Source organism: Ailuropoda melanoleuca, chromosome 16 (assembly GCF_002007445.2).
Source record: "Ailuropoda melanoleuca isolate Jingjing chromosome 16, ASM200744v2, whole genome shotgun sequence".
Classification (NCBI taxonomy): domain Eukaryota; kingdom Metazoa; phylum Chordata; class Mammalia; order Carnivora; family Ursidae; genus Ailuropoda; species Ailuropoda melanoleuca.
In genome coordinates this window covers 62,619,992-62,645,649 of record NC_048233.1, presented here as the reverse complement: position 1 = coordinate 62,645,649, position 25,658 = coordinate 62,619,992, and positions in this window count along the sequence as shown.

The following is a 25,658-nucleotide window of genomic DNA, read 5'->3' as shown; positions in this document are numbered from 1 at the left end:
CGGCACATTCAGCGAGAGAGGCAGGGAGACGTCGAAGTTGGGAAGATAGCTGGGTCCCCAAAACCTACCCATACTGCCTCCAGGTCAGCATTCCCCTAAGTGTGTTCCACAAAGTTAATCCTTCCTGCAAAATGCTCCAAAATACATTTTGGGATCAACTAAATGTAGGGAAAGCAGCAACCGGACCCTCCAGCTGAAGAGTCATTGTGCCCCGGAGCAAATGAAAGGTTGGGGGAAGCCCTGAAGTCAAAAACCCCAGCTAACCTTAGCCCGGTGTACCCAAGCTGATGGAACCACAGTGCCCCTTTTCTCCTTTGCAGCACATGCAGAACACGGCACATACTGTGACCTAATCCACTACAGTCTGACGTAAGCTTTTCCATCTTTATGTTTTTCAATCAAAACTATATATTCTGCCTAAGCCTAGGATAATATCAAAGAGCTGAACCCTTGTGGGGCGCCTGGGTGGTTTAGTCGCTTGAGCGTCCGCCTCTTGGTTTCAGCTCAGATCGCTATCTCAGATCGCTATCTCAGGGTCGTGAGATGGAACCCCCAGTCGAGCTCCACGCTCTGTGCAGAGTCTGCTTGGGATTCTCCCGCCCACTCCCTCTGTGCGCACACAGCCTTTCAAAAGAGCTGAACCATTGTTATAAACCATCTTATTGCCTCCCCGTTGTAACCATAGAGAAACTGAGACCAGAGAGGGAGGTCACATGCCAATTTCACACAGCAACTTGGTGGCAAAGCCAGGGCCAACCTTAGACCTCAGTCTGATTCCCTGACCCGTTATACATAATATGATTATAATTTTATTGACCTTTTTTAAAAAAAACAATTAAAAAAAAATCCAACATCTTGGATACAAGATGTACAGCAAAGAAATTCTGTAGAATCCCTGCCTCATATCCTGGATGCCATTCCGTCTTCTGCTTTTCTAAGGTAAAAAGTTTTCTGTATGTGGTCAGAGGCTCCATCGTTTTGAGTCTGAGGTATTTGTGGGTTGAGGGTTTTGACTAGATCCGTGGGAAGTTCTGCAGCGTTCCCACGCACTCATTAATGCATGCGTCACTTCCCTGTGCACACCCGCGCACACACATATCCATATACATACACGCTTGCACGTATATACAAACAAACTTCCAGGAGACCTGGGCTGAGTGGGAAAAGAACCACCGAGGGATACACCCCTAGGCCATGCTGTTCAAGGTAGCGGCCACCAGCCACACACGGCTATTTAAAATTGTAGCTGAAATTTGTTAAAATCATTTAGTTCCTCAGTTAAACTAGTCACATCGCAGGTGCTCAATAGCCACACGGGGCTGGTGGCTGACATGCTGGACAGTGCAGGTGGGACATTTCCATCATCACACACGGTTCTGTGGGGCAGCTCTGCTCAAACCCACAGCAGCGCGAGGCATGGGCTCCTTCCTGTGTTCTCTTCAGGGCCGTGGATAATCCTGGTTTTCTTCAACGGGCGGGAAAACCTGAATGTTGAACAAGAGAGCTTGTGGTTCATTAAAAAGTAACTGCATCTCCGAAATACAGAAGTTAAAGGCCACGATCCTGGAAAGACCTAAAAGCATACTGGTAAGGCTCAGATAAGGTGGCAGCCATGTTTTTATCTACTGCCTGCCTCCAAGTTCCAAATTAAACTACCATCCCATCCAATGGACCCCTCCACATCAAGACGTGAGCGATTTTCTATTACGTGGCTGTTTGAGGTCTCCTTAATCTCTTTTACTACATTTACCTTGATAAATAATCACTGTTTATCTGGTACCTGATTACTTGTCTTTATAGCCCTATAGTTAGTTGGCTTTTGGAATGGACAAGGAATACACATGACGGATCTCTTCTCGACAGCTGCTCAGTAACTCCTTACTCAGCCCCAAGTTGGCAATATTACCCCCAAGCTCAACTTGGTTTACCATCTTTCTTTAAAGAAAAAGGATCCCCCACAACCCCAACACAGCTCTGGCAGCCTCTCCCCCATCAGCATCTCCCACCAGCGTGGTACATTTATTACAATCAATGAACCAAATGGACACATTACTATCACCCAAAGTTCCTGGCTTACATTAGGGTTCGCTCCTGGGGTAGTACATTATCTGGGTTTGGACACATGTATCCAGCATCACAGTGTCCTATAGAATATTTTCCCTGCCCTGAAAATCCTCTCTGCTCCGCCTTTTTATCCCTCCCTCCTCCTAACCCCTTGGCAACCAAACCTCTTTTTCTTTAGGAACTCCATTCATTTTCTGGACATTCCTAAACCTCGCTCCTGCTGACAGCAACCTTACACAGCAGAGAGGACAGCAGATGTGCTCCCTGTCTTCTAGTTGGATAGACCGAGGTCCAAAAGCACAGAAAGTGGTGGCAGAAGGAGGGCTGGACTCTGGCTGTGCTCTGGGCTCCCAGCTCTCGCTCACTCATGGGCACATTTGCTGCATTCTAGAGCGCTCCCCCTTCTCTCATTTGTCACCATGACCTCATCCTCCCCACTGTGCGGCCTCCCAGCCAGACCCCGGCGGCAGAAGCATCATCACTGCTGATTTTGTTCTGGGATTCGGATGTTCATTCTTTTCTCAGGATCCCCCAGGTTGCTCAGACAGAGTGGCTGCCAGTCAGCCCCAAGAGTTCTGGAATTTGGCCTCAAACCAAGTTTGCCTGGGGCCAGTGCTCTGCCTCTCCTCAGCCCAGGCTGGCAGCAGGAGGGGAGAGACTGAACTACGCTCTTTGGCTCAGGGAAGAGAGCTTCAGACTTGAGTTTTTAATGTTCAGCTTTCTTAAAAATTCTGGAGTCAATCTTACATTCCTCAGGTGGCAAAAGTCGCACAGTGTTTCCGTTGGAGAAGAAACGTGGTTTTCTTTGGGCTCCATCATCTAGAGCAAACCCAGATTCCAGGGTTCTTTCCCACTGCCCTGCTGTGTAATAAAACTTTTAGCTGGGCACCGCACCCATTTCTCCATTTCCCTTGCAGCTAAGTGTGCGATTGAAGATGTGGCATTGTAATTTGTGTGGGATGGGGGAATGCAATTTCCAGGAAGAAAGAGAGCAATAACTTCTCCCCTTTCCTTCTTCCTTCTGGCTGGAATGACACATGATGGCTGACGCCAAAGCAGCTGTGGTGGGCCATGAAGGTGCCTTAAAAACGGAGTTATGCAGAGTAGATAAATAAGATAGAGCGAGCCTGCATCTCTGGCTCTGGGTAACATCACAACAGCCAGGACCATCCTCCTCGACTTTTGCATGAGAGAGAACTAAAATTCTATGTCATTTAAGCCATTTATTTTGTGATTTCTGTCATTCACAGATGAGCAAAATGCTAATATATCTTTCCCAATTATTAATAATAATAGCAGTACTAGTAAGAAAAACAATAGCTACAAACCTGAATACAGATAATTTTGCAGGCAGTGTGCTCAGCACGTTAAATATATCATCTCATTTCGTCCTCACAAGAACCTTACAAGGTGAATGCTTGTGTCACCACTCACTGAAGGGGAAACAGGGTTAGAAAGAATAAGTAACCTGCTTCAAGTGATACATTAATAAATGCCAAGAATGGTGTTCAACACACTACTCTGTTGCAGGAAGGGATGAAGCCAAGGATTAGGAAAAGGAGAGAAGCAGCAGGTCAAGCAAGGGAAGAAGGCTACCCAACAACCTTCTATCCCAAACTGCCCAATGAGGCTCCCTGGGGTGCCAGGGAGACCCCTCAGGGCTGCCTCAGGACGTTTTAAAATTTCAAGAGAAACACATCACTGCTTGACATCTGTCAGCCCCAGCACAAAACTCCAGCTGGAGGTAGCTCACAGCTCCATTTATTGTGCTACATTTCTCGTGATGCTGGAACTACTGGGGAAGGTGGCACTGTCTCTGCTGAAGATACTAAGCAGGTGAGACATAAATCTGGGGTCCATCCCTGATAATGGAGCCAAAGCAGAAGAAAGAAGAGCCAAAAGAGACATGAGAGACATTTCTGGTACCATTTTGTGAGCGCCTGTGTCAGCCATGTCTGAAGTCTTTCCTTTTCAGCATCATGAGCCACTTTAATAATTCACTACTTTGTGTTGGGTTCCTGGTCCTTGAAACAGAATCTCGGTTCATACATCTTACATGGGCTTTGCCAATTGACCAATGGGAGGGAGCTGAAAAAAATCATCTTGCCTTTGAAGGAATTATTTAGAAGTTTAAAGATCCCAATCTTATGGGTTCCCATTATCAGCCATGAGCTTTTAAAAATTTGAATGAGAGGAGGTGAGATCAGAAGGCGAGGTCATCTACAATGGCCTTCAATCATTGTGACCCACTGGGACGTGGTGGTTTCTCTGTGAAGGGGCAGAAGGCATCTCCTTCTGCACCAGTGTTGAGATGCCCATAACACTCCTGTCCTTACCAACAGGGATTCCTGCTATATAAATTTTAATCCACCTGTCCTGTAAAGCAGTTTAGGGCTAGGACTGAAGGCTGTTGACTGTTTCCTCAGCCACTTACTATCTATGTGATTTTGGCCTACGTCCTTGTTAAGCCTCAGCTTCTTTATCTGTAAAATGGGGATGCTACAATTTGTTTATATTATATTATAAAATGTGTGCAAATGCACCCACCACGGTACCAGTCCAGAGTGGACACTGAGCCTCTGAGTCCTCTCCTTCCCTTTTATCTCCCAGGGCTGGGCACACATGGGATTCTTCATGAATTTACATAGGATGGTTTTTTTTGTTTTGTTCTGTTTTGGTTTTTTAGGATGGTCCTTTGATCCTTAGGCATTAACCCAAATTTGTACTGAATTTACATACTGCATTTACTCTCCTCAAATGAAAGCTGGCATTTTACATTTAGGTTAAGACCTCAAGATCTGAATAATCTCTTGACTGCAGCGATCAGGATTTCCTGAACTTCCATGTGCCTGTGCCGTGCCTGGCCCAATAATACAGGGGTGAGTATGGCACAGCCCTGACCTCAGTGTCTATCCCTGATGATGGTATAAGGATACACGAGGATTTTTACAGCCCTGAGGTGTCTGCTTTACAAAGAATCTGACTTTGGGGGCTAGAAATAACAAAAAGGGCCTCTTATTCCAACTACCCCTTTGCTCCCATCTGACATTCACAACCTTGACACAATGTGCCCATGATTGTTCAGCCCACGCTTGAACTCTTCTCCTGATGGGAGACTCACCTCCCCCCCGAGGTGGCCTGGTGCGTCTTTGCACAGCTCCAGCCATGAAGAACCACAGATAGGAAGTTTGCTCTGACCTGAAAGTGTCAGCTATTCTATCAGCTCTCTGCCTGAATCTGACAGAGAACAAAATGGGAATTAGATACGTGGGGTGGTTTCAGCATGAGACAGTTACTCGGTTTAATGCCAAATACAAAACAGAGAAGAAGGGGGGATGTATTTGCCAAAGGGAACCCTCCCCATGGACTTTGGCTTGGCCCCAAGCTGCTTGACAAAGAGCCACAAAGACGGTATGGTCAGAGCACATCAACCAAATGGACGCATTGCTCCGAGGGTGGAAAAATATTGGGTCTCCATGAAAACCATTTTTAAAATTACTATTAACAGTTCCTCTCAAATGAAGGTCTGCTTTCCTTTTCCCTTTTAATTTTTTTAAAAACCTCTCTTTCCTAGTCATTGCAAACGTTGACCTTCAACACGACCCCTTCTCTTTAAGTCACTTCCCTCGGTGTAGACCTCTGCTGTCCAACCCAGTAGCCACTAGGCACATTTAAATAAAATGTAAGATCCCACGCCTCACTCACCTGGGCCACATTCAAGGTGCTCATAGCCACGTGTGGCCGCGGCCACCACACTGCGCCGTTCGGACACACAGCACTTCTGTCATTGCAGCAACTTCTACCGCACAGCCTGAGTCTACTTCAGAGTGACTGACATTTTTGCTTTCCAGTATTGAGTAAACAAACACGAATTGCTTAACCATACAGACCTGGATCTAATGCCATCTCGGTAACTGTGTGACTTCGGACAAGCGACTGGACCTTTCTACGATCCACTTCGAATTCCTCCTCCCTCAGCTGTCCCTGGAGATGCCGCATCCACACACATTATTTGCACCTCTCATGATGTCGCTGGCAGCATGCTGCCCTAGATCTGAGCTCCTGAGGCATGTCTCAGGCCTTCCCGCTAGCCCAGGAGCTCCCGGAGGCCCATTCGTCCGTCCTTCCCCCACAGCGCGTAACATGGCATTCAGCCTGTGGCAGGGCCTCGACCCATAGGAGATCGAATTAAATCCCCTTCTGAGTAATGTCGGCAGATTTAAATAGGGTGCAATTCATGGTCTCTCTTGCTTCCTCCAAGAAAAACCTGGGTGGCACAGCGGTTAAGTGTCTGCCTTCGCCTCAGGGTGTGATCCCGGCGTTCTGGGATCGAGCCCCACATCAGGCTCCTCTGCTATGAGCCTGCTTCTTCCTCTCCCACTCCCCCTGCTTGTGTTCCCTCTCTCGCTGGGTGTCTCTATCTCTGTCGAATAAATAAATAAAATCTTAAAAAAAAAAAAAAAAAAGAAAAACCCAAGCCTTGAATAACTACGATGTGGGTTGAATAACCCATTAGTCAATATAACAACAGTCTAGTTGCAGGTATTGGATGAATGCTTACCATGTATCAGGCACTGTGCTAGGCGCTTTGTATATGTTTGATCTTCACAGAAATAAGAGAGATAAAAGCATCGCCCACTATTTTGCAGATGAGGAACCTGAAATTCAGAGTGGTTGGGTGCTTTCCAGTCGGATGTGAGCTGATGTTGAATCCAGGCGGACTCCAGGGACCACAAACTGGGGCCCTCTGCTCCGCTGCTTCCTGAGGGACGCTCATGGAGGTGAGTTATAGGCCCTGCTGCCCTCACCCTGAGCTGTGGGTGCTGAGCCGTAATCACCAACAAGATGAGTAGAAGGCTCCAAAGCTCGGATCTGCACAATCAAACCTGCCTTAAAATATCCGGCTTATGTGATGGAGGGTGAGGATACTTACATCGGGTAGGAATTGGGTCTGGGGTTGAGACTTAGCTCTACAGATCATTTTTTTAGACATTCTAAGAGACGGGATGTCTGCCCTCAAAACATGCACATATATCCACTTTGACCTAATAATTTCTTTTTGAGGAATTTATTCTAAGATACTCACCGGGACTGTCTGTGCACCCCAATTTAGTTGCAAGGAAATGCACTATAGCATTGTTTGTGAGATGGAAAAAATAGAAAAAAGCCAAATGTCCAACAGTTGACGATTGGTTAAATAAACTATGTTTCATCCATAAGCTGCAAAAGTAGTCATTCGAAGTACAATGGTGGAGATACATAGTTAATGCCGTGGAAAAGTTTTGTCCCATATTAATGGAGGAGAAAAGCAAGTTACAATGTGGTTTGCATCTTACGCTCAGTAATGGTAGGGAAAACTCTCCAGAACGAAAAGCACCAAATGTTAGCTCTGGGCAGAAAAACTCACCTGAGGCTTTCCCTTCCTTATATGTATATGTATTTCTTTCCTTATACGTTATTTTTGATTTTTCTACAATAAATATGTGACTTTTGTAGAATTTAGCATTTATTATTTTTTTAATCTGGCTCTAAAAAAGCTTATCCTTTTACAATTTACACATATATTAAATCATTATACACCTGAAATGAATATCATGTAGGTGTTAACTATCTTAATTTTTAAAATACAATCTTTCTCAGGAGCCATTTTGAAATCCCCATTTTCCCCCAGGCTGTCACCCTGGCTCCCACTCCATCACCTTAAGGAGAGGCTGCCTGGGTAGAGTCAGGCTGTGGGGTTGGCCGCAGTGGTCTGAGCGAAGCACTTTCCCATTCCTGGGTTCACAATTGGCCTGCGGTTTTTATGTGCAAGGCTATTTATTTTCCAATCAGAGGCATTGAGTTGGGACTTCTGGGGGTAAACTGGTAGCTCTGAGCAGCTTTGAAGCCTCACAAGTGGGACGTTTTGTCCCCTGAAGATTTAGGAGGGCCGGCTCTCTCGACTGTTTTATTGGCTTCTTTTACATATGTATAGCCGCAGAGGGGGTGGGGGCACTGCCCGGTGAGGATGGACCTCCCCAAAGGCAAACATCCTCAGAAGAGAAGGGAGTGTTGCAAACTTCTCAAAGTCTGGCCCCTTGTCCCCCACCTAAACCACACCCCAAGAGACCCCCTCCTTTATCCTGCATTGTCTTCTGGTAGAAGTAGGTCTTAGACATGAAGATTACGGACTTTGGAGTCGGAAAGACTTGGGCTGGCACCACAGCAAGTTACTTAATTTCTTGGAACCACAAATAAATTCCTCATCTCTAAAATGGGCCGATAATAGTTGCTATGTCATGTCACAGATCGTTGTGAGGAATAAATTAGAGAATGCCCATGAAAGTGCCTAGCACGGTTCCTGGCACAAAGTAAGTACTCATTCCATGGCAGCTGTTATCATTTTCCCCTCCCACCCCTCCCTCCTTCACATCCTTCCCTCCCTCCATCCCCTCTTCCTTGCTTCCTTCTCTCTTTCCTTCCTGTCTTCCCTCCTTCCGCCCATGGTTGTAGCTGATCTAACAGTCCTGCTGACAAGTCCCAGCACCATACCCCTCTCGCCATCAGTCCCCTAGCCCTCTGCCCCAGAAATTTTGCAAACCACCCATCTCCAAACATGCACACATCCCAGTCCTGCCTGTTCTTTTCAGTGTGGCCTTCACATTTCCCGTTGACTCAGGCCCCGGTGTAGGGACAAATTGGACGAGCAGAGTGTAAATGTTACCACTTTGGCTCCTCCTCAAGAGGGGCTGAGCACAGATGTTTGCAGGGGCAAGCGCAGCCCAGTAAGAATGGGGGCATTGTGTGCGGGCTCACACAAAAGCTCAGTGGCCCCTCTCGGCTGCCAGCCTCCCGAGCATCCCCTCTTTACGCATTGATTTATTAGGCTAGGGATGAATGAAAACGTAATTAATATTACTGAAGCATTAGAGTCTATTTAATTTAAATGCCACTGAATATTTCACTTTCAGCTGGGAGTGACAATGTGCTCCGGCCCGGCTGGTGAAAGCTGGGGCCATCTGTTACCCCAGTGAAGGAGGGAGACGGGGAGGCCGAGGGTGCGGGGCTTTGTGGACATTCCAAAGGTCCACGATCATCATTCAACTCAAGGGCAGCGGAACCGCATTCCTCCACACGAGCCCCTCCGGGGGTGGGGGGGAAGGGGCTTACAAATCAGGGGAACAGAATGCAGAAAATGGAAAGACCTGCACCCTTGCCTACTCCAGGGGAGCCCACCGGGAGGCCCGCAAGGCCTGGGAGGCCAGGAAGCTGCAGGGGGTGGGGGTGGGGGTGGGGCACAAATACAGGGTTGATCAGGGAACACTGTATTGGAGAAAGAAGTGCTGACCAGCTAGAACTGTGCCGTCCAACATGGTGGCCACTTGCCACACGTGGCTCTTTCAACTAAAATGAAATAACATTTAAAATTCAGTTCCTCAGTGCCTCTGAGCCACATTTCACTTGCTCCATAAGCCACGTGTGGCTAGTGGCTACTGGCTACTGTGTCGGACAGCACAGAACACTTGTGTCGTTGCAGAGAGTTCTGAACAACACTATTCTAGGAGGCAGATGCCCACCATAGCTGGAGAATTGGCCCCGGAAACCCGCCTGAAGAATCCCGATGGATTGATCTGGGGGCTCTCTGACCCGTCAAGAATCACGAATGGTCAAGAGCAGGTGCTATGGTGGTAGTTCATGTGAGTTCAAGTCCCAGTTCTGTTGCTTCCCTTAAACAAGTTGTTTAATTTCTGCTTACCTCAGTTTCTTCAGCTGTAAAATGGAGAGAATAATAGGACTTGACTGATTGCATTCCTGGGAAAAAGAATCATAAAGTGCTTGCCACAGTGCTTAGCACACAGAAAAAGGACAGTCTACATGTGTCACTATTATTCGTGGGTGGGGTTGCACAGGAGGGCTGTCTCAGACTCAAGGGGGAATGTTGTCCTGATGTGTCTGAGCTGAGGGGACAGGAAGGTGGTGAATCCAAGAGATGTAATCTGCAGGCAGCCAGCTGGGGGCCTGGATACCAGATTTCTGGGTTTCTGGAGCTGGGGGAAGGGGTGGGGGACCCCAGGGCACTTGTGCCTCCAAGGCAGCCACAGCGGCAGAAGGGGGGGATTCTGTCCTTAGTGGGACGATAATTAGCCCGGTGGGTTCTCTCATAATTGCGATCATTTGTTCTCCTGGTTTTTTTCTCCGACAAACTGACTCCATGCCAGGGGAAAGCTGTGTGACTCACACCTTGCCATGCCAATTAGCTGATAAACATCAAACGTAAACAAAGATGGCCTAATTAAAACTAGTCACTGAACCTCTGTGAGCATCTTGTCAAAATTGCACCAACATTCTGCACCCAGGCTTGTGCTGGGTCTCAAGAGCTAAATGAGGGATTCCGTGGAGAATCCGCAGATGGCCCCTCAGGAGGGGCCCCGAAAGTGATCAGGAAGCAGGCAGAAGGCAGAGGAAGGGATTAGCTCAGCCACTTGGACCGGCCCCTCCGGCAGTTCCAGCTGCAAACCTGCGCACGCGAAGCTTCTCGTGTGCGGATGGGGCATGTCCACAACTGCCCCCTTGCCCTGAGAAACCGTCTCGGGGTTATTTATGTTGCCGCGTGTGGTTTTCAGATGGGTGTCTGTTTTGTACTTTGGGCGTCTCTAATCCTGAAACGCTCAAATCACTGTCACGTAGTCAGTGAACTTCTCTCTGTGACTCAGTTTTCCTCCTGGAAACGAGAATGAGGATACTTGCCCCATTTACCGCTCAATGTCATGGTAAGACCCCAGTGAGCCCAGGTACATGAAACACTCTGCAAAGAGAAAAGCTTGACTCCACTGTAAGCTGTTCCATCCGGCCCAGGGTAAAGAGCAATGCTTCTGGAATTGGATGCACTTCGATCCCAACCTCACCTCTGCCACTTAACCCCTTGGAGCCTCTGTTTCCTCACCTGGAAAACGGGACTGGTGATTCGTGCAAGAGGAAGGACTGAAGGCTGCCATGCACTCAGCACAGGGCCTGGCAGATAGTAGGTGCTGAAGGCTGTTAGTCTCCTACTCTTTTACTCCCTTACCAAAGGGGAAGGAAGGGCCCTTGACAGGAGGAGGAGAATGCTTTCAAATTTCCTAGGCCCTGTCTACACATACACCCTCACTCCATCCTTTGATTCTCTCTCCTTATAACTTAACCACATTTAAGTTCCAGCTTCTTAGCCTGATAAAGGCCCCCGGGATCTGGGACCTGACCACCCCTTCCGTCCCCTTCCTTCCTGACTCTGCACTCCATCCCACACACCCCATGCTCCAGCCATGCTGAACTCCCAGCTGTCCCTCGAATGTTCCGGGCAGCGTTCCCAGTACTGTGAGTTGTCATATGCTCTTCCCTCTACCTGGAAGTAGTTCCCTCTGCCTTTTGCACCTGCTGAAAACATTCTCCCTTCTGAAGCCTCTGCTCAAGTCTTTACAGAGATTTTTCCAACCACCCTCTTCTCTGCCTCCTTCAACCTGGGGAAATGACCACTTGGGCTGTGTGTTGAACACCCTATATGTTCAACCACCAGGTGGTAGTGCAAAAGTGTGTAAATGAATCAGTGGTTGAAATATGTGGCAGGTGTATCCGTATCAGTCTCCACCCTCAAGGATACAAAACCTGGCGGAGGAGACAGACTAGCCTGCTCTTTTATGCCTCCACACGTTACCTGGTACTTAACCCAAAGCACAACTTCCCCACCCCCCATCCTGGGAGTAAGATCCCCTGGAGCGTAGTGACCTTATCTTAGTCTTAATTGCATCCCCAGCACCCACCAGAGTGCCTGGACAGAGCAGGAGCTCCATCCTTTTTGGAATGAATGAATGAATGAATCAAGCAAGCAAGCAATACACAAATGAGTAAATAAGCAAACTCCTCATTTTCTGTCAATGATTTGTCTGCCGTCTGTCCACCTGAGCCACAGCGTTCTTTCCAAACTGGTTTTCCGTGAACATCCTTGGGACAGAGTCCTGTGCGATACGTCCTAACTCAAAAAAGGCCTTCGTTTTTTCTAGTATAAATCCTTCTATTATTTTGCTTTTGCCCACAAAACATATATTGCAGAAAATTAAGAAAGGCAAATAGCAAAGTTAAAGAAAATCACCTGCAGACAGCCCACACAAAACGAACCCTTTAGTCTTTGGCCTTCCAGCCCTGACGCACCAACTCTAGTCCAACAGCCTGGGTTCACTCCCAGCTGTGCCACATAACGGCTGTGTGGACTTCAACCGCACACGTAACTCTCTGTGCCTCTGTCTTCCTCTCTGAAGTGGAGATCACCATTCTGCCCACCTCCCCATTGTTAGGATGAATCAAGTTAACCCGTGGGAAGTGCTTAGTGTGGGGGGCCAGCTCAGCACAGGCTAGCTGGTCTCACTCATACTCTTCACAAAGGCTTCCAAAGCCTGTCCGACAGCCCGAAGCCACGCGTGACCGGGAGGGGTGCAAATGGCTGGCAGGTGACTCTTGAAATGAGTCAGTCCTCGTTGCAGCTCGAGTGTTAGGATTATTTCCCCCAAAGCTGGTTTCTGTATCAGGACCCAGGGCAGACCTGCACCTGAAATGTGGCTCCAGCAAGAAGACAATGCTGGTTTCACTGAATCCTCTTAATGTAAACAAAAGGATTAAAACTGCTGCTCAGCCCCAGGTAACAACTGCAGCGAGGCCAAGCTTGCCATATAAACAGAGACCCGGTTTGCTATCAGTTCTTTAAGCTATGTCACCTGAATGAGGAAATGCCCACTCCCTGACAGGATGCAGGCCCTGGCCACAGCCTTCCTGCCTGCCAGGCAAAGAGCCCTCTTCCTCCTTCAGGGGGGTGCCTTAGAAAAGGGCTTTGTCACCAGCCTGGTGCTCAGGTGCCCGGGATCCGCATGCTGCCTGGCCTGGGACAGGGCAGGGCCCTCCCAGCACCAGGAACCCAAGGTTGGTTTTGGCAGTGACCCCGTTTCCAGAATAATCATCACGTAAACATTTGGTGTAGTGGAAGGACTGTGGACTTTGGAGCCAGCCGGGCGGACACTGGAGGCCACGCTCTCGTGTACTAGCTCGGGTTCCTGATTAAAGAAGTGATCGGAGTAGCTCTGCGCTGCACTGGTGGAAAGTGATGTCCGGCACACAGTAGGTGCCTGTGAAGCTGAAGCTGTCACTGGAAGTCCACCAAGGGGCAGCGGGGGTGACGGAGCAGGAGCTGAGAGCAGGCTACAGCCCCGGCTCCCTGCTGACCTCAGCTGTGAACAGCCCTCCTGGGTGAGAAATCTGGGAGATCCCAGGGAGATCCCAGACTGTGCCCCTGGGGCCCTGGCTCAAAGGATGTCCCGTTCTTGTCCCCAGAAGCAGGGGCAGTCCCAGCAGAATGAGAGAGAAGGGCGCCATCTGTGATATTTCAAGGAGACCTAAGCCTTCTGCATAAGTGGAGAGGAGAACTGCCTTCATGCCTTCGCGGTGGCCTGGAAGGGGCCGCGGGGATGTCGGGATGTCTCCGCCAAAATTCACCCCCGCTCTCACCCCGGGCCTCATTGTGTGACTTCAGGCTCGGTCCCTATTCAAATGCAAACACCAGGAGGCGCCTTTGCATTGTGGCCCGGCGCTCGGTGATAGGATTGACAAGCAGCCACATCTCGGAGCTGGATCTCCTGGGGGAGGAGAAAGGGGCAGGGAGGGGCCCGCCACGCCGGCGGCCAGGAGGTAACCCAGAGTGAGGAGGCCCAGGCCGAAAGTGCCAGGTCTTGGCCAGAGCTGGCTCTGCCCACAGGCAAAGGACCCCTGCTCCAGGACTGCAGGCCACACAAGGAGCCTGGCTCTGTGGCAAGGACCCGCGGAGCGCGTCCTCTGGAAAGGCAGCTGAACAGGAGCCAAGCTGCCCGATTTGAACCCAGAGTTAGAGTCAAGGCTTCTGTGTGACCTTGACTGAGCATCTCAACTTTTCTGAGCCTGTAAAATGAGGACAGGAATACCTACCCCAGAGGGCTGAGAACAGGGCAAACCCAGTAAGCACCCAGGAAATGCTAGCTCTTGATGTTTCCAGCAGAAATGTTCTCCCCTCAGCCCTCCAAGAAAGTGGCTCCAAGTCCACTAAACACTGGGGGACCTAATGTAACATGGTATCCTGGATTGTATCCTGGAACAGAAAAAGCACCTTCATGGAAAAACTGGTTAAATCCAATCAAATCTGTAGTTTAGTTAATGGTATTACTGATAGTAATTTGTCGGGTTTGATAACCGTGCCATGGTTATATAAGATGTTAGCATTAGGCAAAGCTGGGTGAAGGGTAAATGGGAACCCTCCATATGCTATCTTTGCGACTCTTCTGAATATCTGGAATTATTTCAAAGTCAAAAACATTGTTTTAAATAGCAGGAAGTCCTGGCCCCTCTGGAAAGAAAGCAAACGGCACCTCACTGCACATTTTGACAGCAATGGCCTGTTCCTTCACACACGTTCCTCCAGATGGTAAATAATAAAATGTAAAAATAACGACCATCTCAGCACTCATGAGTCAGGCTCCAGACGAGGCGCTGAATGTATACCATCCCATTGAATCCTGACAAGAACCCTGAAAGCTGATACTTCTATGCTCATTTTACGGAGCATGGAAACCGAAGCTCATGAGTTGTCCAGCTAAACGGCAGAGGACTTCTAACCATTTCTGTCTGGTTCTAAAGTCTGTGTGTTTCACTGGAGGCAATAAAAATGGGGAACACTGAGGGCTGCAAGCTTACATCTCTGACAGCACGGATTTAAGGACTTGTGCCTCAGTGGGACCAATCTAGTAGGTTAGAGACTGATAAAGGACGGAAGGTACCTGAAAATGGAATTAATCAAAGTATTGATATTCACCAGTGTTGTTTATCATGGCAAAAAAAGACAAGAAAAGAAGAGAAGAAGAAAAGAAAAGAAAACGAAAAAACGAAAAGAAATTCTGAAAACAATTGGGAATTTCACAGAGTCGGTTCCGGTATTCATTCATACTATAGAAGAGGCAGCCATTCAAAGTAATTTTGTGTGCTTTGATTGAGGACAAAGATCAGGCAGAATACTTTTGGCTCAGTCGGTTAAGCATCTACCTTCGGCTCAGGTGGTGATCCCAGAGTCCCAGGATCGAGTCCCATGTTGGGCTCCCCATTCGGGGGGAGTCTCCTTCTCCCTCTGACCCTCCCCTCCCTCTCACTCTCTCTCTCAAATAAATAAACAAAATCATAAAAAAAAGAATACTTTTGTCTATAAATCATAGAAAAATGCAACTCCACCTTTTCAAATTAAACCATAAGTCATTTATTATTTAAACCCAAACCAAAGACAAAAAACCACCTGATGCTGCTGTAATTTCAGCCGTCGTGTGTAGGAATGACAATACATGGGAGAAGCAGAAGGGCCGTCCCAGAGCATCTCTGTTTAATCATCAAAGAAACCCACTCCCCCAGACCCACTATCAGTCTTGGCCTCACTTTCGCCAGAATTACGTCACATTCCATCATTATTCCAGTCACTGGCCAGAGGAATGGACTGCTATTTCAGCTAAGCCCAATCATCTTTTACCCTGGGGACTGGAGATAGAGTCTGCCTTCCCGGAAACAAATTGCCACTCAAAGAAGAGTAGATGCCTGAATTAAAACGGATTCTGTGAGGAAGAAAGAAAAGGCCAACAGCTGCAGGATAAGAAATAAACATTTTCTGTTGTAACATAGAAAAATTAACATATGATTGAGTAGAAAAAAGAATACGTTTCAAAAGAGCTCAATAGTATAATCCTATTTTATAAAATTATTCACATATTGATATGTGTATATGCATAGAGAAATATCTGCAAGGATATTCTTCAGAAGTTAACAGCGGTTATCTCCAGGCAGTGGGATACCAAGAATATTTTACATTTATTATACTATGCTGAATTCTTTCTGTTTAGCTATATTGAATTGTTTGCTATCAGTGTACACAATTCTTACAAAGACAGTAAGTATTTTCTTTGAGAGATTTCTGTTTTGTTTGAAATAAGCAAGTTCTTTGTGGGGAAGAGGTTAGGAACTGTTTCAGGCTTTGGAGACTTTTTTGAGGAGTTAAAAAGTACGGGATTTTTTTTTAAAGGATTTTTTGTTGGTGTTGGTGTTGTTGTTTCCATATCAATTTTAAAATATGTCCACAAATTCTTTGACATTCCTTCTAGTGAAATGTGGAGTCTCTAACATTTTCATTTGAACCTGGGCAGACTTGGGGCTGTTTCCATTAATAGAGTATGTCCAAAGTGCCACTGTGTCTGAGTCTAGGTCAGGAAACACCATGTAGCCCCGGAACATTTGCTTTTGGAGCCTTAAGTCTGCATGCAAGAAGTCTGACTAACCTGAGGCCACATTGTGAGGAAGCCCAAGCCACATGGAGTGGCCATGGATAAGCCACTCTAACAACAGTTCAGATAATTTCAGCCTCCAGCCATTCAAGTCTTCGGCCCCAGATACCAGTGGAGTAAAGACAAGTCTTGGCTTTGTGCCCTATCCGAATTCTTGACCCATAGAACCCACAAGCATAGTAACATGATTGTTATTTTATACAACTCGGTTTGGGGCCATTTTGAATGTAGCAGTACAAACAAACCAGAGTCCATGTGTTCGTTTGTTTTTAATGCTATAGACCTTGTTCTCACAGGAGCGAAGTGTAGAACCCATGTGTTTGTCCTTGAGCTTGTCCGAGGAGCCAAAGGCCAGAACATGCAGAAGTTGGGAAGGGATCTGGAGGCACAAGTTTCCCATATTTGGGCTGGAGGGACGGGAAGGACAGACGTGTCCTGGGACACAACCAGTGGGTTAGGTTTCGCAGCCAGTGTGATAGGCAACAAGAAAAGAAAGGAGACATTTTGAGAAAGGGCTCCTAGCGGCATGGATTGCTGAGATAAAGCCACACAACACCAGAGTTTTAAAGGTGGACTCAATAATGTCTACCCATTAGCTGTGTGACTTTCGTTAAGTCACTCAAACTCCCACCAAAATGGAGATCCCCCCCCCACTCCAGTCCTGGGAGGATTAGTGAGCCAAGGTGTGTAAAACTCAGTGGGCCCGTGTGGCGGCTGGCCTCCACCTGGAGGCTAAACTGGTTCCATGGTTGAATACCTCTTTTCTTTTCCCCTTTTCCCTTTCCATTCTTTCTTTTTTATGGTTGGATTGAAGATGCACGATCCCGGTCGCTTTATTTATTTAAAAAAAATTTTTTTTAAAGATCTTATTTTTTATCTATTTGACAGAAAGAGAAAGCATAAGCCGGGGGAGCAGCAGAGGGAGAGGGAGAAGCAGGCTCTTCCCCAAGCAGGGAGCCCGATGTGGGGCTTCATCCCAGGACCTTGGGATCATGACCTGGGCAGTAGCAGACTCCCAACCGACTGAGCCACCCAGGCACCCCCTAGTCTCTTTAAAACTTTTTTTTTTTTTTTTTTTTTTTTTAGTGCTGGGCGGCTGTGAGTGTGGTGAGGAGGAAGGAGACAGGCATGAACTGGCAGAGGGTGTTGGGAACACAGCAGCGGGCAGGCGACAGGCCGTGGTGCCGGGAGAGCTAGGGTTGTGGCGCACAGGCCAGGAACCGGGCTCTGGAGCTGGAAAAATCGGCATGTCTCCCTGGCTTGGCCACTTGCTGGCCAGGCGGCCATGGGAAGTCTCCCGCCTGCTCCGCTGCGAAGTGAGGGGACTGGGAGCCGGCCCCGGGGGAGCTGGGGGAGGACTGGGAGCCGCGCCGCGCCTGACCCCAGGCCGGCAGCTGCAGCGCTGCTGAGGGCCCGTGAGCCCCTCCCTGCCCGCACCCCCTGCTCCCGGGTCCCGGGTCCGGGTCCGGGTCCAGGTCCCTAGCTCAGGCCGCGCCTGGTTCTCTGTTCCCGCCAGCGTGCGCCGCTGCCCGCGGTGCTGACCACGGTCCCCCAGACGGCCGTGGGATCAGCGCCTGTGGGATGCCCGCCTGCTGGCCTCTGGCTTCCCGGGGCCCCGGCCGCTCTCCCCGCGCTGCTGCCAGCCTCCTTCCAGGCCTGTGCGCGCTGCCCGCCTCGGCTGGGCCGGAAACGCACACGGAGGCCCTGGCGCTCCTCCGCCAGACTCTCTACTCTAGACTTCATCCTACAGTAAAACCTCACCCCTCCTTGGCCTCGAAGCCCTGTTCATCCGGACCCCTGTCTGCCACGCTCCCCTCCCTTGCCCCGCTGCGGCCATGCCGGCCTTCTCTGAGCCATCGCCGTCCTCCTCCGGGCTGGCCACCCTGCTCTTCCCGCTCGCCACACGCTGCCGCCTTCTCCCTGTCAGGCCTGGCGCCAGGCATCCTCTCCCCACAGGTCATCCTGACCACCGCCCACCACCACCCTGCCCGCACCCAGGGGGGCATTAGAGCTTCCTCTCAGCACTCCTTGGTGTCAGAACATATCTAATTTATTTATCAATTGCATACCATTAATAATAAATATTGATTAATATATTCAATACGTCTATCTAATGCTATAGTGTTCTAAGATCATTTACGATCTCCCTCCCTCCACCAGAATGGGAGCCCCTTGAGGAGAGGGTCTATTTCTTGGTGACCCCTGTATTTCCAGCACCAAGAACGTCCCTATTCATGCGCTGGCATCTTTGGGGGGCCTACTTAAAGAAGCTTGTCCTGGTTGTCCCCACCCTCTCCAACTTCTTCTGATTGCCTTCCCTCTCCCCAACTTCTCCATCCCTGGCGCTCCTACAGGGCTGATTTGGCACAAATCCCACACTGCTTATAATGGCGATTTTCTTTCCGATGTGTCACACTTCCCTGGGGAACATTTTAATACCTGTCTGTCTGTCCCTTCTCCCCTTCCCTGCAACACGCACACACACGCTACATAGCACAGAACATAGATGCTTTTAAAAATATCTACTATTTATCTGGTGGGTTGGCACTTTTATGCTGTTTTTAGTCCCCATCTCACTCCCCTGGGTTGAAGGTTTATCCCTAATTGTTCTCCTCCTGTGGTTTCTGTCGTGATCAGCTTCGCCTGTTGCTTGGTTGTGATATGAACATTCTCCAAGGCTACTCTGTGAAAGGATGTCCATGAGGGCTCACTTATGAAGTGAGTTCCCTGACTTCATGTTCAATGTAAACACAGGCAAATGTATAATTATCAAGCATTATTACCACTTGCAATTACCCCAGCTCTCCAGTCAACATGGTGAACTAAAGAAATGAGCATGAAGAGTAGAGTGTTTGAATTTTGCCCTCTTGCCCCTTAAAATATTTATTTTTCTATCATCACTCCAAACAGTTTAATTGTGTCTTGTCACCTAATTAGTGCATGTATGTGGAATTTACAGGCCATCCAGAGTAAAGCTTCATAACTTTCTAAATGTCTGCATCTCACTGAGTGTCCCATCAAATATTTCCGAGTATTCATTTCCAAGGCACTACTTCTAGATTGCTAAACACTGCCATCAGCGGCATCTCTGAAGCAATTAAGAAGCTCCCTGAGTTAATTCACTAAGGATTTCCCAGGAGTTCGGCATTGTGGAGGGCTCCCCTCATCGACAAGCGGTTCTCAAAGTGTGGCCCAGGGCCTGCGTGCATCAGAATATCTCAGGATCCTTTAAAAATGCTGATTCCCTGGCTCGTGCCAGACTTTTGAAGTCTGGCATTGCACAGAGTGGAGCCAAGGAATTTGAATTTTGACGAGCTCCTCAGATCAGTCTCATTACAATGAAAAATCTGTGATAGAGCCACATTCCTGCCTTATCCCTGTCCCACATCTTGCTCTGATAGCCGCACTGAAAGAAACAGGAGGGAAAATCTCTGGCGAACGAAAACATGGCTGCTTACAGAACCCTCTTCACATCTGGTCTCCTGGAATTATTAAATGTGTTTTCCAGAGAATTAATAATGATACCTGATACCTGTGCTAGTTAGAATGCCAGTTAGACAACTCCTACACTCCCCAAATGACAGTGGCTTAAGAAAGATAGAAGATTGTTTCTCTTTCACGTAACAGCCCTAGCGTAAGAAGCTGGGATGGATGTGATGTTGGGGATCTTCCTACTTTGTTGCTCTCCCACACTCAACACCAACGCGCAGCCTCTATCTCATATCCTAATGTGGCTGCCTCAGCTCCTGCCACCACATTTGTGTTCTAGCCAGTGAGAAAGAAAAGGCAGTGGGGAGCATGCCCCTTCCCTTTAAGGGCATGACCCTAAAATTGCACACACCACTTCCACTCGTATCTCTCTGGCAACTTCTAGTTACAAGGGCGCCTGAGTTATAGACCCCCTTTCCTCTTCTCAAAATTTTGCTCAAAATCCATTTGGAAGTTCTATTACTAAAAGGAAGAGGAAAGTGCTGGTTGAATGACAAATAGCTGTCTTTTGCCCTAGTACCGCCAGGCTCATAAGGGCTGTGTGTGTGTGTATGACTCAATATTTTGTTTGTTTGTTTTGCTTTTTGGGGCTTTGTTTTTTGTTTTTAATATTTTATTTTTTTATTTGATGGAGAGTGAGACAGCCAGCGAGAGAGGGAACACAAGCAGGGGGAGTGGGAGAGGAAGAAGCAGGCTCCCAGCAGAACAGGGAGCCCAATGTGGAGCTCTATCCCAGGACGCTGGGATCACGCCCTGGGCCGAAGGCAGATGCTTAACGACTGAGCCACCCAGGTGCCCCTGTTTTGTTTTTTTTTTTCACTAGCTTAAAGCTCAGTGGCTTTGCCAAATAAAACACAGGATCCTCAGTTATATTTTCCTTTTTTTTTATAATCATATTTTTTATTATATTATGTTAGTCACCATACAGTACATCCCTGGTTTTTGATGTAAAGTTCGATGATTCATTAGTTGCATATAACACCCAGTGCACCATGCAATACACGCCCTCCTTAATACCCAGCACCAGCCTATCCCATTCCCCCATCCCCCTCCCCTCTGAAGCCCTCAGTTTGTTTCTCAGAGTCCATAGTCTCTCATGCTTCATTCCCCCTTCTGATTACCCCCCCCTTTCTTTATCCCTTTCTTCTCCTACCGATCTTCCTAGTTCTTATGTTCAGTTATATTTTCATTTTAGATAAATAGTAAATAATTTTTCAATGTAAGTGTGTCCCAAATATTTAGATTTAACTGGGTGTCCTGTATTTTTATTTGCTTAATCTGGCAACCCTATGTAATTAGGGACCAGAAATTAAGATACCAGGAAATAAACACGTGTTTTTCAACCCAAAGAATAAGAAGTGAGTCTTTTTAGCAGCTCTGTGCCAAGAAGCCAGTTCAGTCTTCTCCCAAATGATGAGATTTCTGCAGTGAAGTAAATAGTCCCTCCCGTGGAGGACAGAGTCAGGAACTGGGAATGCACCATGCAGCAGCAGAAATGTGGACAGTGTGCGAACATGGCAGAAGCTATCAGCTTGAGCAGGGGAGAGTACACAGGTAATTGGCAAGAGCTGAGACAATGAGAGCACCTGTGGCCTGGAGAAGATGAAGGAAATCAGGGAAATCGTCTGTCGTAGAGAAGGTGCGGTCTCCAGGGAAAATGACTGGATTGCAGAAATGCAGGAGCACAGGCAAGCAAGGGAGCAAGGCATGCGGACCTACAGCAAAAGCAGCAGAACCCCTGTAACAGATGGGCTTCTGGAACTTTCTGGTGAGAAGCCCTCGGTGAACAAAATTGTATTTAAGGGGCTTACAAATGGACGTCTAGATGAATAACTGGGATCAAACCCTAAGTTGGAGAGCTGGTCCATAGGGCCGCACAAAGGAAGCAAGCACACACTGGCTGAGGCAGTAACAGAGCCATCCTGGACCAGCCATTTACAACCCATGTCAACCCTCGTCTATTTTCCCCTCCTTCCTCTTCCCCAGGTGGGAATGACCTACAAGCCCTTGTGAGATCTCCAGCCATCTTTGATGTGGATATTGGTGGCCTCCTGCCCATGCCTCACTCTGGAACTCTTGACCACTCCCGAAATCTAGCTGCAGGATCCCAGTTACAGTGGCTGTGTTGTTAGTCTCCTTGGCAATGAGCCAGACCCTGTGTTGGAGGGAAACCTGAAAGACCTTGAGTCTCAAGGTTACCCACCAATCCTTAGGTTTTTTGCCACAGATCCAAGGGCCTCCACCTGAATCCCAGCAGGCACTAGGGCTCAGCTCCCTTCCTTAAGAGTCTTAACCTTCTCCTGGAAGTCCTGTCACCTACACACTGATCTCAGATTGCAACTGCTTGCTCTGAATTGCATGGCCACTGGACCACCCCATGCACCTTGCTCCATGATACTCCCCCTCCCCATATGGATGGCCATCAGAATCAGGCCAGAGACTGCTGTCCAATCAGAGGTTCTCAGTTAGTGGGAGCACATCAGAACCACTCATGAGTTTTTATCAAAATTCAGATGACCAGACCTCACCCAAACCTACTGGACCTCTGGGGGTATGTGTATTTTTTGGAAGTTCTATTGATGATTCTGATGTGCTCCCTAGATGAGAATCTCCTTCTCAAGGCACTGTGCCTTGAACTAGGGATCGCTTCTGTAGCCAGCTTAGCTCCCCACCGCCAAGCAGCCTGTGTCCGCTTCCCTTCGGCCACTATTGTCCCAGACTGCCAACATGCCTTGCCCCTGAGTCTTCCAGGGTTGTGACAGTCAGAGGGAGGTGTGGACCAAAACTGAACTTATGACCTGCCCAGTATGCAACTTAGCTTTTGTTAAGATTAGGTACTTTTCTCTGGTGAGAGTAATTTATTCTCAAAACTGCCCTTGGAGGGGGAGGGGAAGAAGCCTTGACTGAAGGACCGCAGAAATAGTTGCTGGTGGCTACAAGTGATCTAAACCACCCTACTGACCACAGGTGCTCAAGAACTCCCCATGATCTTGCCGTTTCACCTGCCTGTCCAGAGCCCGTCTGAGGATTGGGGGTGGGCGGGGCTGAGAATTACAAGCCGATGTCATACAATAGGGTGGTTACATCGAGCTACATCTAGGCATATCTTAGCCACAGTGTACAATAATATTGATTACCCGTCTCCTTCACACAAAAATGGAAAAGGAAAAAAATGTGAAAGCCACATTTCCTTTTATTTCCTCCCATCACCTCCACACTTGCTCAGCACTTCTGCCCTGAAATGCACCCCTCAGACCCAATCTCATCTCCAATTCACACCCTTCTACTTGGCTGGGTCCCTGGGACTGTATACTGATGTGCCACCAACATGGCCTTTCAATACGATTCTGTCAGCCCACTGCATGTTTAGTCAGCACAGCACCAAATATCAGGTTTAGCTATTTTCTCTGAAATTAGTCAGATATTTTTTCTGCTGGAGATATTGAATCAATATGGTGTGTGTAGGTCACAGCATGACCTTACTCTAAGTGAAAGCTGCCTCCATGCTCTATTGGGCAGGAGTGAAGCCTACTCTCCTTCGGCTTCCTTCTGGTTCCCTTGTGCCCTTACCTAACTCAGTCCCTGGCTCTTCAAAGTCATTTCATGTTACTGTCATCGAGAGTTTTCCCACTCCTACCTTGGAATCTAGAGAACATCCCTTTGAGACACATAAGTCCATCCACCTATTCATCCATTTATTGACTATTTACCACATCCAAGGCATCGGTAACCCAAACTTGAGGAAGATACGGGATCTGTGCTAAGTGTGATGATAATAACAGTTTTGAGTTGCAGCCAATGGAATCCTCCATAGTTAAAGCATAGAAAGATTGGCCAGAGGATATTAGGCAGCTTACAGAACGTCCAGGAGGATCAGTCTTGGATGCTACACATCCAGAAAACACGACCTTACCATCTACTTCGTGATACTGTTCTAGAGGGATCCCCACTTCTGCGTCCCCCATCATGGGCATCTGTGATATCAGACACTAAACACTAGCAGTGCTGTCACCTGTCCCAAATGCTTCTACCATACTTGCCAGAATAGTCTCTCTATCGGTGGCCTCCATCTGTGTTACTCACTTCCACCTCCATGTGTCAGGTGTGTAAAGACACTTGCTAGGTCTTACTGCAAGAGTCCATTCTCTGTTTCTATCCATTATAGTAAGGAAGAGGATAAAAGGAGGAAGGGAGTTGATGTAGAGAGAAGGCCAGAGGAGACTTTCTGGGTGACTCAGTATGAAACCTGGAAGTAAGTGTTCACCCAAAGGATAAGAGAAAGAAAATCCAGGCAGAGAAAAAAGCTTGAGATAAGACACTGGTATGTGAAAAAGCAGGCACATTTGGGGAAAGAGAATTTAATGGGGCTACAGCAGTGCTGAATATACTGAGGACGGGGTGGTAGGGTGAAGGGAGGTGATCGAAGACAAGGGAGCCAAGAAAGTAGGCAGTGGCCAAACTGGGAGGGGTCTCTTAGGTTTTTAGAAGTGTAGCCTTTCTTTGAACAAGCCAAGATTCAGGTACTTCCTCCACATCTGACCAAAGACTGCAAATTGTCAATCAAAGCTTTTCTGCCCCAAACACCAACCTTCACATCAAACGTTGCCTTGTCAAGCAGTTTCCCCTATTGAATGGTAAACAAGACAACTTTCGACAGAGTTAGTTCCATAAACAAAGAAGAATTTCCTTAATATTTTCAAAATATGTTCTTTGTTCCAATATTCTGAAGTGTAAAGATAAAACAGGATCAGAATGACTTTTCTGTCCCACCAGCCCCCAATTTGATAGCACTTTCCCTAACAGTGCCATGTTATTACACTTGAAAAGGGGGCTCAGCAGCTCCATCAAGGCAAGGTACTCATTGCTTCTTTGGTAGACACGTTTTGGGTTGTTTTCTCCATCCGCAGTCCTCCTTCTCTGAGAACCGCATGCCTTCTTCCTACCAGGGCCCTATAGAATCCTGACAAAACTGATTGGAACAGCTTTTTAACACCTGACCCAAGCTAAGCAAATTGGATTCCAACCCCTAGGAATTTAAAATTAATTCCTCCTTCCACTCAATAAATATTTATGGAACCCTAACTTTGAACTAGGCATTGTTGTAGGAGCTGGGGGTATGGGGTGTACATGTTCTCCTGAGACCCCACTGCAGCCTTCTGGGTTCAGTGAGACACCTATGTTTCCTTAAACATTCTCTTTCTTTGTTTCAGCTGGTTTAGTGGGTGTCCATTTCTTGCAACAAAAGAATCCCTTTTAAGACAATTTCACATTGTTACTCATGATGGGGAAATGCCTTATTTTCTTTCTTTGGATTTTCGAAGTCATTTTCCGATGGTAAAGAACCTAAGAAATCTCTGCAGTCTTAGCTAGGGGAATTTTCATTGAATGGAATCATATTTGATCTCAAGAAAAGTTGATTTTTATGTTTTTAAAAGACTTGTTTATTTTAGAGAGAGAGATTGAGCTTGGGGTGGGGAGGGGCAGAGGGAGAGGGAAAGAGAAACTCAAGCAAACTCTGTGCTGAGCGCAGAGCCTGATGCGGGGTTCAATCTCATGACCCTGAGATCAGATCTGAGCTGAAACCGAGAGTCAGACTCAACCAATTGAGCCACCCAGGTGCCCCAAGAAAACTTTATATTTGAAATTTAAACTATATTATCCACTTCATTAAAACACAGGGAACATCAAGTAATGTGTCAAAGCCTTCCATTTAATCCTGGTGATACACCAAAATTTTTGCCTTTTATTTCTTTAGAGTAA